This window comes from Otolemur garnettii, unplaced genomic scaffold, assembly GCF_000181295.1.
Source record: "Otolemur garnettii isolate 467f Iridium unplaced genomic scaffold, OtoGar3 scaffold00011, whole genome shotgun sequence".
Classification (NCBI taxonomy): domain Eukaryota; kingdom Metazoa; phylum Chordata; class Mammalia; order Primates; family Galagidae; genus Otolemur; species Otolemur garnettii.
Window position 1 is genome coordinate 8,683,410 of NW_003852406.1, and position 16,611 is coordinate 8,700,020.

Below are 16,611 nucleotides of genomic sequence, written 5' to 3' on the forward strand. Positions count from 1 at the left end.
TAAGCTGAGGAAAAAATTTCTCTTCTTGAAGTCACACCTCTTTCTAGGGCTGGCCTATATCTAGGCACTGATCAACATGGGGATCTAAAGGTGCCCAGCCCTGTAACCCAACTTGAGATAGCTCTGACGGGTTACTGTAGCTTCAGAAATCTCTAGCATTGCAGTTCAACTTTCCACTGGCCCAAACTGTTTCCTTCCCATCCATTCCCATTTATGTGACTCTCAAAAGCATTCCCTAATAAAGTGGTTCTTAATTATGATTTCTGGACTAGCAGTATCAGCATACCTGGGAACAAGTTAGAAATGAATATTTTGGGGGTCCCAATCCAGACCTACTGAATCAGAAAGCAGAACTCTTATCCACATATAAAGAGTTTCTTAACAACTTTTTGTGCCTCACTCTTAAATATACTAAGATGGGTAAGACAACTGGGATAAATCCCTAATATGAAAGACAGAACACTCCCCTTAAGAAAAGAGGTAAAACCTTCCTTAGAAGAGATAAGACCATGCCCCCTCCCCCAAAAAAAAATCAAGGAGGAGGGAGTGCAGTAAGATGGCAGAACAGCAACCACCACGATCTTCCCTCTCCACCAATACCAACTTCAACAACTCTCCACACAAGGAAGCATGTACAGAACTAGAAATTGAGTGAGTGATCACAGAACCTGGTTTTAACATTATATCAAGGAAAAAAAGTACTGAAGAAGGCAGCAGGCGCAGTCTTGCATTGCCTATGCCACCCTTCCCTAATGCCCCTGCAATACACTAGGCCAAGAAGACAGAGAAGTGATTGTGGCACTTTGCTCAGGGATGCTCTGTCATAGGGGAACACAGCACAGAGCAGAATTCTGCCAGCCACCCACGGAGGAAACAAACATTAGGACCAGTCTGCCCAGAGAGAAACACTGCAAACCAAAACCTGAGTCTGGCTAGCCCCACCACCTGCTAAAAAAAAAAAGCAGCCTGGGTCCTTGAATAAATTCTTTAAGGCAGTCAGGCCACAAAGCTTGTAGTCTTCTGGCATCTCCTAGGGCCCTGCTGGCTCAGAGCCAGAGGAGTGAGGTGCACATGACCCTGACAGATACCACAGGCAGCAGACAAGCCAGTGCCTGTGTCACCCCCTCCCCCAACTCCGGGCAGTGCAGCTCAGGGAAAGTAGTCTTCCACTTGGGGAAAGGAGAGGAAAAGACTTCAGAGGACTTTGCTTTGTAATCTGGGTGCCAGGTCAACCACAGTAAAATAAAGTACCAAGCAAACTCCTGAAGCCCCTGATTCCAGGCCTTTGTTTCTGGATGGCATTTCTAGACAGACTGTGGGCCAGAAGGAAACACCTTGGCCTGGCCAGAAAGGAAATACCCAGTCCTAGTAGGATTCACCGCCTGCTGACTAAAAAAGCCCTGTGGTTTGAATAAACATCAGAGATAGCCAGGCAACCGTTATCATTGACTTTGGGTGAAACTGGTCTGGCTTCAGGTATGACCCGGCAGAGTCAAAGCTGTAGTGGCCTTAAGGGAGTGCCACATCACTCCTCCCCCAATACCAACAGCCTAGCCAAGAGAGTGAGGGAAGAAGAGTAAGAAACTTTGCCTGATAATCCAGTGAATTCTCCTGTATCTTACCCAAGTCCAACAAAGGCAGTATCACTAGGAGTTTGCAAGAATGACAACACTTCTGGGCTTGGGGCACCCCTAGCACTGATAAGGCTGCAGTGACCAAAGACATCATAACATTCAGTTTCCTTTGAATACCTGGAAAGCTTTTTGAAGAAGGACAGGTTCAAAAAAGCCCCAACTGTGAAGACTGAAATAAATACCTAACTGTTCAATGCCCAAACATCGATGAATATCTATAAGCATCAAGAACATCCAAGAAGACATGACCTCAACAAATGAACAAATAAGGCACCAGTGACCAATGCTGGACTGATAGAAATATGTAACCTTTCAGACAAAAAATTTGAATTATTAATAAGTGTTGTGAACAAGCTCAATGGTGGTGCCCGTAGCTCAATGGGTAGGGTGCCAGCCACATACACCAAGGCTGGACAGTTCAAACCCAGCCCAGGCCAGCTAAAACAACAATGACAACTGTAGCCAAAAAATTAGCCAGGTGTTGTGGTGGTCACCTGTAGTTCCAGCAACTTGGGAGGCTGAGGCAAGAGAATCACTTAAGCCCAAGAGTCTGAAGTTGCTGTGAGCTGATACCATAGCACTCTACCCAGGGCAATAGCTTGAGACTCTGTCTCAAAAAAAAAAAAAAAAAAAGATCAATGAACTTCAAGACAACACACAGAAATAATCAGAAGCCTATAAAAGAAATTTAACAGAGGCTCGGTGCCTATAGCTCAACCGGCTAAGGCGCCAGCTATGTACACCTAAGGTGGCGGGTTGGAATCCCCAGCCCGGACCCGCCAAAACAACAATGACGGCTGCAACCAAAAAAAAAAAAAAAAGCCGGGCGTTGTGGCGGGCGCCTGTGGTCCCAGCTACTTGGGAGGTAGAGGCAGGAGACTCGCTTGAGCCCAGGAGTTGGAGGTTGCTGTGAGCTGTGATGCCACTGCACTCTACCCAGGGGGACAGCTTGAGGTTCTGTCTCAAAAAAAAAAAAAAAAAGAAATTTAACAGAGAGCTTGAAATAATTTTAAAACTTCAAGTAGAAATTATAGAGCTAACAAAATTCATTTAATAAACTGAAACACATATTCAGAGTCTCTCAACAGTAGAAGAAATAGTGAGCATGAAGACAGGCTATTTGAAAACACCACAATCAGAAGAGAAAAATAAGAATGACATATACTTATAAGATCTAGAAAATAGCCTCAAAAAGGCAAATCTAGGAGTTATTGGCCTTAAAGGGGAGGCATAGAGAGAGAGAGAAAAAGACAGATAGATAAATATTGGGGTAGAAAAATTATTCAAAGAAAAAATAACAGATCTGTTCAAACCTGGAGAGACAGATAACAATATTTAGGTACACTAAGGTTGTACAACACCAATCAGATATAACCCAAACAAGGCTACCTCAGGACATTTAATTTAAATTAAGTACTCAAAGATCACAGATTTTAAAACAGGTCCTAAGGAAGGCAAGAAAAAGAAGAAAAAATAACATAAAAGAGCTCTGATATATATCGCAGAATTCTCAGTGGAAATCTGAGGCATGACATTCAAAATACTGAAGGAAAGAAAAAAAACCACAAAAACTTAACCCTGTATATCCTTCAAAAACTTCTTTCATACATGAATAAGAAATAAATACTTTTCCAGACAAACAAAAGCTGGAGAATTTCATCAACACCATACCAGTCCTACAAGAAACGCTAAAAAGAGTTCTTCATTATGAAAGCAAAGGATGTTAATAAAACTCACTGGTAACTGTAAATACACAAATATGGAATTTTCTGTTATTGTCAGTACAGTATATAAACCACTTACATCTTGAGTAGGTAAACTAAAAGACTCTCCCATCAAAACAAAGAGTGGCTGTATGAATAAAAAATCAAAACCCAACTACATGTTGTCTATAATAAATCCATTTCAACTATAAAGACACATGTAGACTAAAAGTAAAGAAAAGGAAAGAGGTATTCCATGTAAATATAAAACAAAAAATGGCAGGAAGAGCTATACTTTAATCAAATAAAACAGATTTCAAGACAAAAATTATAAAAAGAAACAAAGAAGGACATTATATAATGATAAAGGGGTCAATTCAGCAAAGAGGACATAAGAATTCAAACTACAGGGTGTCCAGAGAGCTATCCTTAAGTTGTCGCACGTAGGGAAAATGTGAAATTGTAGCTAATATACCTTTATTTCCAAAACATTCATTACAAATTTTTTTAAAGAGCTGACAAACATGTAAAGAATATTTTGGAAGTATTTTATAAAATTTTGTAATGAATATTTTGAAAATAAAGGTACATTTAACTACAATTTCACATTTTCCCTACGTATGCTGATTTTGGGGGTGACCTTTGGGAAATGCTGCATATATGTTCCCAACTCTGGAGCACCCAGATATAAAAAGTAAATATTATCAGAACCATAAAAAGAGACCCCAATATGATAATTACTAGAGACCTCAACACTCACTTTCAATGGACAGGTCATCCAGACAGAAAATCAGTAAGAACATGTCAGATCTAATCTGCATGATACAGCAAATGGGTTTAATAGATATTTACAAAATGTTTACCCAACCTCTGCAGAATATATGTTCTTTTCCTCATCTCCTGGATCATTCTCAAAGACAGACCATATGTTAGGCTGTCCAGCCACAAAACAAGTCTTAAAAAAAAAAAAGAAAAACCTGAAACCATATCAAGTATTTTTTCTGACTACAATGGAATAAAATTAGAAATCAAAGACAAGAACAACACTGGAAACTATAGAAACACATGGAAATTAAACAACATGCTCCTGAATGACCAGTGGGTCCATGAGGAGGTTAAGAAAGAAATTTTTAAAAAATCTCAAAACACATGAAAATGAAAATATATCAAAACCTATGGGAAATCAGGAAGAGAAGCAATAAAAGCAAAGTTTATAGGAAAGCAGAAAGGCTTAGAAAAAACAACCTAACAATGTACCTTAAAGAACTAGATAAACGGGACCAAAGCAAACTCAAAATTAGTAGAAGACATAAAAGAGATCAAAGAAGAAATAAATAAGATTGAAACCAAAATATACCAAAGATCAAGGAAATGAAAAGTTGTTTTTAAAAGATAAATAAAATTGACAAACCTTTAGCAAGACTGAGAAAAAAAGATAGACCTAAATAAATAAAATGAGAGATGAAAAAGAAACATTACAACTACTACTGCAGAAATCCAAAGAATCATTAGAAACTACTATGAACAATTACATGCCAAGATTTGGAAAATTAGAAGAAATAGCTAAGCTCCCATACACATGCAACTTGTGGAATTCTGCATTCAGAGAAGAATACCAATCCTGCTTAAACTATTCCCAAAAACTGAGGAGAAGGGAATATGTGCCCTGTTATCACCCTGATAGCAACAATGAAAACACAACAGAAAAAGAAAACTACAAGCCACTATCTCTGATGAACACAAACACAAAAGTACTCAATCAAGTACTAGCAAAATGAATTCAACAACACATTAAAAATGTTATTCATTGAGCTTACCTAACAAATGCAACATTATCATTTGTACCCTCATATTAATCTGAAACAAAAAAAAATTATTTTTCACCTAGTGGGATTCATCTCAGGATGCAAAGATGGTTCACATATGTTAACCAATCAATGCAATACATCGTATCAACAGACTGAAGGACAAAGACCAGGTGATCATATGAATGCTAAAAAAGCATTTGATAAAATTTAATACCCCTTCATGAGAAAAACTCAAAAACCTATAGACAGTAGGAACATACCTCAATACAATAAGAGCCATACATGACAGACCCATAGCTAGTATCATACTGAATGGGGAAAAACTGAAAGCTTTCCCTCTAAGATCTGGAACAAGACAAAGATGCCCACTCTCACAACTGTTGTTCAACATAGTGCTAGAAGTTCTAGCTAGAGCAATTAGACAAGAAAAAGAAATACAGAGCATGCAAATTGTAAAGGAAGACATCAAATACCCCTGTTTGAAAATGATTATGATCATGTATCTCGAGAAACCTAAGGCTACACACACAAAAACCTATTAGAATTGATTTTTAACAATTCAGTAAAGCTGCAGGATACAAAATCAACATGCGAAAATCAGAAGCATTTCTATATGCCAACAGGAAATAATGCGTATAAGAAACCAAGAAAGAGGAGCAGTGTGAAGAAGAAGAGGCGAGAACGACCCCTGGACCCACCAAAGCCCACGTGTCGCTGCATCACCAAGTACAGCTCCTACGTCCCACCGCCATTGCCACCATGCCCAAGAGAAAGGCTGAAGGGGATGCTAAAGGAGGTAAGGCCAAGGCAAAGGACCAACCACAGAGAAGATCCGCAAGGTGGTCTGCTAAACCTGCTCCTCCAAAGCCAGAGCCCAAGCCTAAAAAGGCCCCTGCAAAGAAGGGAGAGAAGGTACCCAAAGGGGAAAAGGGAAAAGCTGATGCTGGCAAGGAGGGGAATAATCCTGCAGAAAATGGAGATGCCTAAACAGACCAGGCACAGAAAGCTGCAGGTGCTGGAGATGCCAAGTGAAGTGTGTGCATTTTTGGTAACTGTGTACTTCTGGTGACTGTACAGTCTGAAATACTATTTTTTATCAAGTTTTATAAAAATGTAGAACTTTGTTTTACTTTTTTTTTTTAAGCTATGTTGTTAGCACACAGAACACTTCATTGTTTTTTGGGGAAGGGGCATATGTCACTAATAGAATGTCTCCAAAGCTAGATTGATATGAGGGAAAATGTCTTTTCCCTCTAGTTTTGAGAGACTTCCTCTTGGCTCCCAAGAAGAGGGATTCCCTGATGTTGACACACAGCCACCTTGGCACAAATGTCTCGTGGTATGGAAAAACTAATTTGTTTTTATGTCCTATTCTCCCTCTGCCTTCAGCATAGTTTTAACTCCCTTAAACCCAGACATCTCTTGGGACCTGATCCCCAATAATTGGTTACCAGTATATTAAGGAATCTGGACTTTTTCAATAATACCCACTGAGATGGCATCCCTCAAAAGAGCAGCAGTTCCATTTGTAGATTGTTGGATCTTCAGATAAATTCTGCCATTTTCATTTCATTTCCTGAAAGTCAGGGTTGGCTTGTAAAAAGTTGTTAAACAACATGCTAAATGTGAAATGTCACCCCTCACTCTAAACTTCCCTGTTCAGAGCATCAGATGAAGATTTCATTGGGTTTTATAGTGGCTTTCTGATTTTTGGTAGAACATTGAAGAAGGGAGTTTGAAAGTTATTGTATACTGTTAATGATCGTCTGCCCATGTCCTGCCTGAAATACCATGATTGTTTATGAAAAGTATCTTTAATAAAGCTGGATACAGTTTGGCTTGGAAAAAAAAAAAAAAAGAAACCAAGAAAATAATCCCATTTACAATAGCTACAAATAAAATACCTAGAAATAAATATAAACAAAGAAGTGAAAGATCTCTGTAATGAAAACTATAAAACACTGACTAAAGAAATCAAAGAGGACACAAAGAAATAGAAAGATATTCCATTCTCATGGATTGGAAGAATCAGTATTGTTAAAATGCCCACACTATTCCAAAGAACTCTACAGATTCAATGCAATTCCTATCAAAATCCTAATACCATTGGGGAAACGCTTCAGGGCACTGGTCTGGGCAAGAACTTCTTGAGGAATACCCTCAAAGCATAGACAACCGAAATTGGACAAATGGAATCACATCAAACTACAAAGCTTCGGCATGGCGAAGGAAACACAGGAGAAGACACAACAAAGGGAAAACATAAACATGATCAGCAAGCATAATAAAAAAATGCTTAACAACATTAGTCTTCAGAGAAATGCAAGTCAAACCTACGAGATATTGTCTCAGCCCAGTTAAAATGGCTTTTATCAAAAAGATGAGCAATAATAAATGCTGGTGAGGACGCAGAGAAAGGGGCACCCTCACCCACATTTGTGGGAATGTAAATTAACACAACTGCTATGAAGAATGGAATGGAAGGTCCTCAGAAACCTAAAATATAGAACTACCATATGATCCAGCAATATCACTACTAGGTAAATATCTAAAAGGAGGGAATTCAGTATATCAAAAAGATATCTGTACTCATACATTTATTGCAGCACTATTCTCAACAGCCAAGACTTGGGATTTGGAATCAAATTAAGTGCCCATCAACAGATAAACAGATAAGAAAATTATGGCACATATTCACAATGAAATATTACGTAGCCATAAAAAGAATGAGATCCTGCTACTGCAACAAAATGGATGGAAATGGAACTGAAGAACATTATACTAAGTGAAATATGCCAAGCACAAAAAGACAAGTCTCATACGCTCTCACATTAAAAACAATGATCTCAGGGCCACGCCTATGGCTCAGAGGAGTAGGGCACTGGCCCCATATGCCAGAGGTGGCGGGTTCAAACCCAGCCCCGGTCAAAAACTGCAAAAACAAACAAACAAACAAACAAACAAAAACAATTGATCTCATAGACACAGAAAGTAACAAAAACTGGGAAAGGTAATGAGAGGTAGCATAAAGTGGAAAAGGTTAATGGGTACAAAAGTATAGTCAGATAATTAGAGTGAAGAATATTTGATAGCATAGCAAAGTAACTATAATCGATAACAAGTTAAGGTATTGTTATAAATCCTTGAAGTGATCAATACTGCAATTACCCTGATTTAAGTCAATTTGTGTGCCTGTGTCAAAACATCAACATGGACCTAAGAATATATACAACTATTATGTATCCATAACAATTGCAAATTAAAAATTAAAAATAATTCTAACAGCTAGGGTGGATAGGAAGGTGGTCTGAGTGTAATGTGATGGGTTTTTTTTTTTTTTCAAATGAACAACCAGAAGTCCCAGGGGTCCATTCTTTCCTTTTTAGGCAAGGCCTATGTCTTTATAACCTGTTTCTTAAGTCTAACACTTTTGGCTGTTATATGTTAGGCAATTATAAATGTGTGGTCAACATAAGGAGGGATGGAATAAAGTAAAAGGAGAGAGAAGGAAGCATAGTCTTTGGTGCAAACTAAATCTCAGACCCATACGAGTCAAAGGGTAGTGAAACAAGTTCAGGGGGTATACTGGAGGAAGATGAGTTTTCCAGGATTCTGGAATGCTGGAGGCAAAGATGATGGTCATATGCAACTGGGCACAGACTCTGCTTTCTCCTTCCCAGGATGAGAATACGGCACTGCTGGTGATGAATTAGTTCACAGTCCAGAAAATTGTGACATGTTATATATCATTATTTTAAGTTTTTGTAGAATGTTCATTAAAGCCTAACTGACAACTTCATACAGCAACTTAGATAAATCTTTCCTGTAGGGAAGGTGGCTAAATGCATCAGAGGAAAGCTAGAACGATGGCAAAAGGTGTTTAGTTATACACCAGATTTGTTACCATTCAGAGTACAGGCAGTCACTGGGTTATGAACCAGATAAGTTCTATAGGTTTGTTATTAAGTTGAATTTGTATGTAATTTGGAACAGATGCATCTACCTATTACTTGTAATAGCCTCCATTCGTGAGCGTTGTACTTAAGTTGGTAAGTCAGATGTTTGTAACTTGGGGACTTACTCTAATAGCCTCCAATTGTAAATGCAAGTTGACATAAGTCAGGTGTTTGTACCTCAAGGACTGCCTATATTCATTTGGGGTCTATATTTGTAATTAAGTTCAAATGGGGGTGGGCAGAGACAATGAAAAACAAAGAAAATGAATGAGACCTAGGAAGACTTCTCCATAAGTGGCCCTTAACAGAAAAATAGCTCCCTACAGCAACATTATGATGTCTAGTTCAGTACAGTCAAAGAAGTATGTTTCATTAAAGCGAAAGGGCTTAGCCTCCCAATGGAAGGATTAACACCACCTATAAAGCACTCCTGCCAAAACGCTGAACTATATCCTTAACTACCTGCCAATTTACAGGAACAGAAAAGGAAGAATATGCTAAACAGCAATATAAGGATGAAGTCAGTAAAATCCTGACTGAGAGACTCAACAGGACAAATAATCCAGTTTCTTTTTTTTTCTTTTTTGAGACGGGAGCCTCAAGCTGTCCCCCTGGGTAGAGTGCCGTGGCATCTCAGCTCACAGCAACCTCCCACTCCTGGGCTCAAGCGAGTCTCCTGCCTCAGCCTCCCAAGTAGCTGGGACCACAGGCGCCCACCACAACGCCCGGCTATTTTTTGGTTGCAGCTGTCGTTGTTGTTTGGCGGGTCCAGGCCGTATTCGAACCCTCCACCTTGGGTGTACGTGGCTGGCGCCTTAGCCACTTGAGCCACAGGCGCCAAGCCAGTTTCTTCAATAAATAAAAAAACAGCAAGAAAAATTTTAAAGAGATACTATAGATTAAGAGATATCAGCAAACATCAGTGTAAGGATACAGATTCAAACTGTAAAATGGCATGCCTGCAGTTTCCTTCAAAATTACCAATGAAGATTTAAAGCTGGGGTTTTATGTAAATAAGATTAGCTATAAAACTAAATGTTAAAGTTGAATAATAAAGATATGAACGTTCACTGTATTTTCTCCCTTTTTGTATACAACTGAAAAATTTCACAATAACATTTTAAAAAGGAGAAGTGCTTAACGGAACCTTTCCAAAAAAAAAAAAAAAAACAAACATCAACCATGTGGTCCTAGAACGAAGAGACTAGTTTGAGACCTTCGGATGTTGATTTAAACAGTGAAACAGTTAAGCTTTACAAGAGAAGACTATACAGAAAACTTAGAATCACAGATTCAGTCACTATAATCAATGTCTGCTGAGGAACTGTCAATGTTTAAGCAAATACTGAGTGATACTGACTCATTTTTACATTATAATGAGTTATTTTCCCTTTTTGCTATCCTTCCATATACAGGCATTTTTCATTATATGATTGCTGGTTGCTCCAAATGCTGAATTTCACCATTATAACATTTACCAATTTGCTCTACCAAGACTGTAAAAACCTGTTATTTGGAGGAGGCAGGGTACTGAACAGATTTTGCTCTTCTCTTTAGTCCCAATCTATTTCTCCAGTTTTTTTTTTCCAGTTCAAAGAGAGATAGGTAGATAATGAAAGTTCAAAGAATCAAAAGGATTCAAATGTGAGGCAAAAATAATAGGCTTTTGCTTATATAATATACTTCGTAAAGTTAAAAAGAAATCTTCGAGTAAACTTATCTATTAAGAAACATCATGGTACATATACAGCAGGAAAAAAAGGAAGAATTCCGATTTGGGAATGAGTAGCTATATGCCCTTAATTTAGGTGAACCACTTTTTTCCTGAGGCATACTATGCTTCCTCCAGAGTTGTTTTTAAAGATTAAACAAGATAAATTATACAAAAGCCATACTGTAATAGCAAGTATGTAATAGATTCTTAATAAATACTACATAAAACTATATCTACTCTAACCTTTTATTTACAGATAAGAAAACTGACAATCAACAAAGTTAAAATGATATCTGTAAAGTTACACATTTTTTCTTTTAAAGGTCTTGCTCTGTTTCCCAGGGTAGGGTACTGTGGTGTCATCACAACTCACTGAAGCCTCAAACTACAAAGATCCTCTCACTTCAGCCTCCCAAGTAGCTAAGATTATAGGTACATACCATCATGCCTGGGTAATTTTTTAATTTTTTTTTTTTTTTTGGACAGAGCCTCAAGCTATCCCCCTGGGCAGAGTGCCATGGCATGGCACCACAGCTCACAGCAACCTCCAACTCCTGGGCTCAAGCGAGTCTCCTGCCTCCGCCTCCCAAGTAGCTGGGACCACAGGCACCCGCCACAATGCCTGGCTATTTTTTTTGGTTGCAGCCGTCATTGTTGTTTGGCGGCCCGGGCAGGATTCGAACGCGCCACCTTAGGTGTATACGGCTGGCACCTTAGCCACTTGAGCCACAGGCGCCGAGCCAATTTTTTAATTTTTTGTAGAGATGAATTCTCACTATGTTGACTAGGCTGGTCTCAACTTCTGGCCTCGAGTGATCCTCCACTTATGCCTCCCAAAGTGCTGGGATTATAGGCATGAGCCACCATGCCCAACTCACAAAATGATTTTGATTTGGCCTCATTACCCAGTAAAATGCTGCTATGGACATATTATATTTGATAATCATGCCCTTTTTTTACACTGGGATTATAGCCAAAAAGAATATTTTGTATGCTAGTCTCACCACGCTGGAACTTCTCCACAAAAACATTATATATTGTCAGACAGTGAGCTGGAAGAAGATTCTGGCTAGCCCCTACTCATATACTCTTTACTAAGCTTCAATGCCCTCTAGTGCTGATACTGTAGAGGTAGCCACAGGTTCCAAATACGGGCATGACGACGGGCATGACAGGCCTATACAAGTAACAGGCCCCATAAAAATAATGAAATGAATCAGGAGATATGTGCATGCAAACAGAACCCCATCTGTAAGGATGACTGCTTTCTCTGGGAGGTGAGAGTTTGAGGCTTTACTGTCTTGGAAAACTTTTAAAAAGCTTTTTAAATTTTTCATATTGTTTAAACTTTTATAAACATCGAATTTTTAAAGACAAGCTAAAACACAGGGCCAAATAACATCATTGGATAGTCCAGTGAGGAAAATAACTCTTCTTCCCCTACTGCATAGTTTTAGAAGAATAGTCATAACAGCCATGCAGGTTGTTATCTTCTGATGTTACTTTATGAAAAAGCAAGGTCAGAGGTAGAGCAAATCTTTAAATTGAACAACAACAAAAAAGAGAATAAGATAAGTGATCTCATTTTCTTTGTACCTACGTGTCACCAACAGGCGATCTGCTATGTATGGTCAGGTTGTTTTTACATTGAAGAGCATTAAAACAACACACAGAATTCATTATTAGAGATTACAAAAGAAGCCAAGAAGGAAACCAAGTTGGTGATGGCTATAGAGAACTGACTTTAAAATGAGATTTCCGCTAAGAAGGCAACTTCAGGCAATGACGTTTGATGTGCAGATAGAGACTATGCTAATGCCTCATCTAAATTAATATATTTCTTAGAATTATAGCTAAAGTAGCCCATAGGTACACTTATGAGATGGGACATACATTCTTTTCTAGACTTTGTTAGGGCAATAAAAGGTGCATATCCCAAATCTGATCCAAAAAATGAAGTCACCAAGTTCAATGTCCTATTGTCCTCCACTTAACCCCAAGAATCACAGAACTTGTATCATAAAGGCAAGAAATATGAAAATCAATTTGATAACTAATATTACAACTCACTCCCACAAAGCAGTAAGAAAATCAAAGATAGAAAGAAAACCTAACCTAAACTGTTTCAAAGTAGAAGGCTATCTATCTTAAGAAGATCAAAGAATGATAAATTAATCTCCTCAATGTTCAGATGATGCTTCAGAGAGGAAAAGATATATTTAAGGGTAGAATAGTTACCAACGGAAATAGAAAAATCTAGTTTTCATCTTTCTCCCTGTGCCTAAAGCATGATTCCACAAAAGAATGTCTGCTAATAATCTCTCTTTGGTACGCTTCAAAGAGATTTATGAAATAAAAAATCATTTGTTCTTAGGCCAAAAGGTAACACCCCCTCCTCCCCACATACTCATACCCTTCAAAACAGAATTTTCCCCAGGGCCAAAAATTTTATAAAAACCTGAATGAGGCTTGGTCTCAGACCTATCAGTTCATGGGAAATGTGCCTATAATCTCACTGTCCAACAGAAATTTCATAGACGCCACATAAGAAAACTTTAATTACAGTGTAATGATGTTAAGAAGTAAAAATAAAACTACTTTAAATAAAATATTTTCAGGTATCAGAATATTACCATTTTATATGAAGTCAATATAAAAACTGAGATATTTTAGATGCTTTTTTAATACTAAGTCTTCAAAATCCAGTGTGTATTTCACACTCATAACACAACTCACTCTGATTTAGCCCCACATTTCAAGTATTCAATGGCCACATGCTAACTAGTGGCTAGTTCACTAGATATTTTATGTGTGTGGGACCACATATCAGAAAGTTTGATGACTTCAGAGGTAAGCAGGCAGAGACAAAAGAGGTCATCTGTTATTCATCTGTTATTCTGAAAGGCTTATCCTTAAAAAGTATATAAACTTACTCTTCTCTTGGATAGAATACCATCAATCATGAAACATGCAGAAAAATTCCTTTCTATGTTTTTCTAGGACAGTAAAGTGATCAGTATCTCACCATCTGCCTCCTCCCACAAGTGACTAAGTTAATATTCTATTGTCCTTCACATAAAACCAAGAATCACAGGCATAAATAATAAAGCATTTGTGTTGCAGTCAGTAAGGGATCATAACCTAAAATAGGCAGGGGACAGTTTTTAAGTACAAGGATGTATGAAAATGTTAGAAGCCAGCCATATGACCACCTGGAACAGATTAAGAACTGCAAAGTTAGTAAGGATTAGTGACATATTGCCACTGTTCTAGAAGTGCATTTTATAATGGCTATTGCTAGTATACATAGGTAACCCATGGAAAAAGTGGCAATTGTTCAAGTAAATTTATGAATTTCTGGGTTAAACAAAATTAGGACTTTATTTTGTTTAAAACAGGATTTTAACTTCACTTAAGAATTAAATCCCCCCGCTATACTGTGCATTGTGTATAACTGAGAGTTACAGTATAGTGTTCATCTAATAGTGCACAGGTTAGAGAGCTATCCTACACACTATTTCCCAAACTAATGTATTGCAAAAACTTGATTTTCATGGATGATTCTGAAAAACTATTATTCTAAATTGGGAAATGCTGATCTAAAAGCACAGGTAAGCCTACTCCCAAAACCCAGGGGGAATCAATGCTAAGTACTGGTGAGGAATATAAGAAAAAGGATATTTCCCAACAAAATTCTAATATAAACTCTAAGAACGAAATTATCAGCAATATCTTTTTGAATTAATCAAGAACAAAAGGCAATGTCTGTCTATAAAGCACACATTCATGGCTATGGAATACAGTATGAATTTAATTAAAATCTGACCCAGAGGGTGGTGCCTATTGCTCAGTGGGTAGGGCACCAGCCCCATAAACCAAGGGTGGTGTGTTCGAACCCAGCCCTGACTAAAGTGCAGCAAAAGATGGCCTGGGGTTGTGGTGGGCACCTGTGGTTCCAGCTGCTTGGGAGGCTGAGGCAGGAGAGTCGCCTAGGCCCAGGAGTTGCAGGTTGCTGTGAGCTGTGACGCCACGGCACTCTGCCAAGGACAATGAAAGTAAGACTTATCTCTTAAAAAAAAAAAAAAACTGACCCAAAATAATCTTATTTTAGTCATATAACATTTAAAAAAAAATTTTTTTTTAATTTAGTCATATACCCTTACAGACCAAAAAAGGAAATTTATGAAATGAAATAAGAGTGAGAATTAAAAACTCACCTTAATCTAAAGCTGCTACAGTTGAAACCAGGCATGCTTAAGAATCTTGTGAACCTAGGCCAGGCTTGGTGGCTCACAACCTAGCTAAGGTGGGAGGAATGCTTAAGGCCAGGAGTTTAAAAAGGGCAATAGCAAGACCATGTGTCTACAAAACATTTTTAAAAATTAGTGGTTGTTGTGGTGTATGCTTATACTCCCATGCCTGTAGTCCCAGCTACTCTCAGCTAATAAGACAGAAGGACTGCTTGAGCCCAGGAGCTGGAGGATGCAGTGAGCTATGATGATACTACTACCCTCATTCCAGGCAACAGAGTGAGACCCTATATCAAAAACAATTACAGCCAGGTATGGTGGCTCATGCCTGTAATACTAGCACTCTTGGAGGCTGAGGCTGGTGAATTGCTTGAGCTCAGGAGTTAAAAGACTCCATCTCTACTAAAAACACAAAAACTGGTTGATTTTTTTTTAATTAAATCATAGCTGTGTGCATTAATGAAATCATGGGGTACAATGTGCTGGTTTTATGTACCATTTGAAATATTTTCATCAAACTGGTTAACATAGCCTTCACCACATTTTCTTAGTTATTGTGTTAAGACATATTCTACACTTAGTAAATATAACATGTACCCTTGTAAAATGCACAGTAGGTGTGGTCCCACCAATTACCCTCCTTGCATCCAGCCTCTCTCCCTCCTCTCCCTTTCCCCTTCTTTTTGGGGTATAATTGGGTTATAGTTTTCATGAGAAAGCCATAAATTGGTTTCATAGTAGGGCTGAGTATATTGGATACTTTTTCTTCCATTCTTGAGATACTTTGCTAAGAAGAGTGTGTTCCAGCTCCATCCATGTAAACATGAAAGAGGTAAAGTCTCCATCTTTCTTAAAGGCTGCATAATATTCTATGGTGTACATATACCACAATTAATCCATTCATGGGTCGATGGGCACTTGGGCTTCTTCCTTGACTTAGCAATTATGAATAGGGCTGTAATAAACATTCTGGTACAAATATCTTTGTGAAAGTGAATTTTGGTCTTCTGGATATATACCTAGTAGAGGAATTATAGGATCGAATGGCAGGTCTATTTTTAGATCCCTAAATGATCTACAAATATCTTTCCAAAAGGAACGTATACCAGCAGTGTAGAAGTGTTCCCTTTACTCCACATTCACACCAACATCTCTAGTTTTTGGATTTTGTGATGTGGGCTAATTTTACTGGAGTTAGATGATATCGCAAAGTGGTTTTGATTTGCATTTCTCTGATGATTAAGAATGATGAACATTTTTTCATGTGTCTGTCGGCTATGCGCCTGTCTTCTTCAGAGAAGTTTCTCTTCAAGTCTCTCACCTACCCTGAGATGGGATCACTTGTTCTTTTCTTGCTAATATGTTTGAGTTCTCTGTGGATTCTGGTTAAAGCCTTTGTCGGAGACATAACTGGCAAATATCTTCTCCCATTCTGAGGGCTGTCTTTTTGCTTTACTTACTGTGTTCTTGGCTATGCAGAAGCTTTGTAGTTTGATCAGGTCCCAGTAGTGTATTTTTGGTGCTGCTTCAATTGCCCGGGGGGGGG

At 38.3% G+C, this 16,611-nt stretch overlaps 1 protein-coding gene and 1 pseudogene across 1 annotated transcript in view; one reads left to right on the forward strand and one right to left on the reverse strand.

Moving 5' to 3' along the window:
• The window catches only part of RFX7 (regulatory factor X7), a 142,946-nt gene that overhangs the window by 89,033 nt on the left and 37,302 nt on the right, over nt 1–16,611 (reverse strand). The gene's annotated exons all lie outside the window — the stretch shown is intronic.
• On the forward strand, nt 5,905–6,132 carry LOC111723413 (annotated as a pseudogene).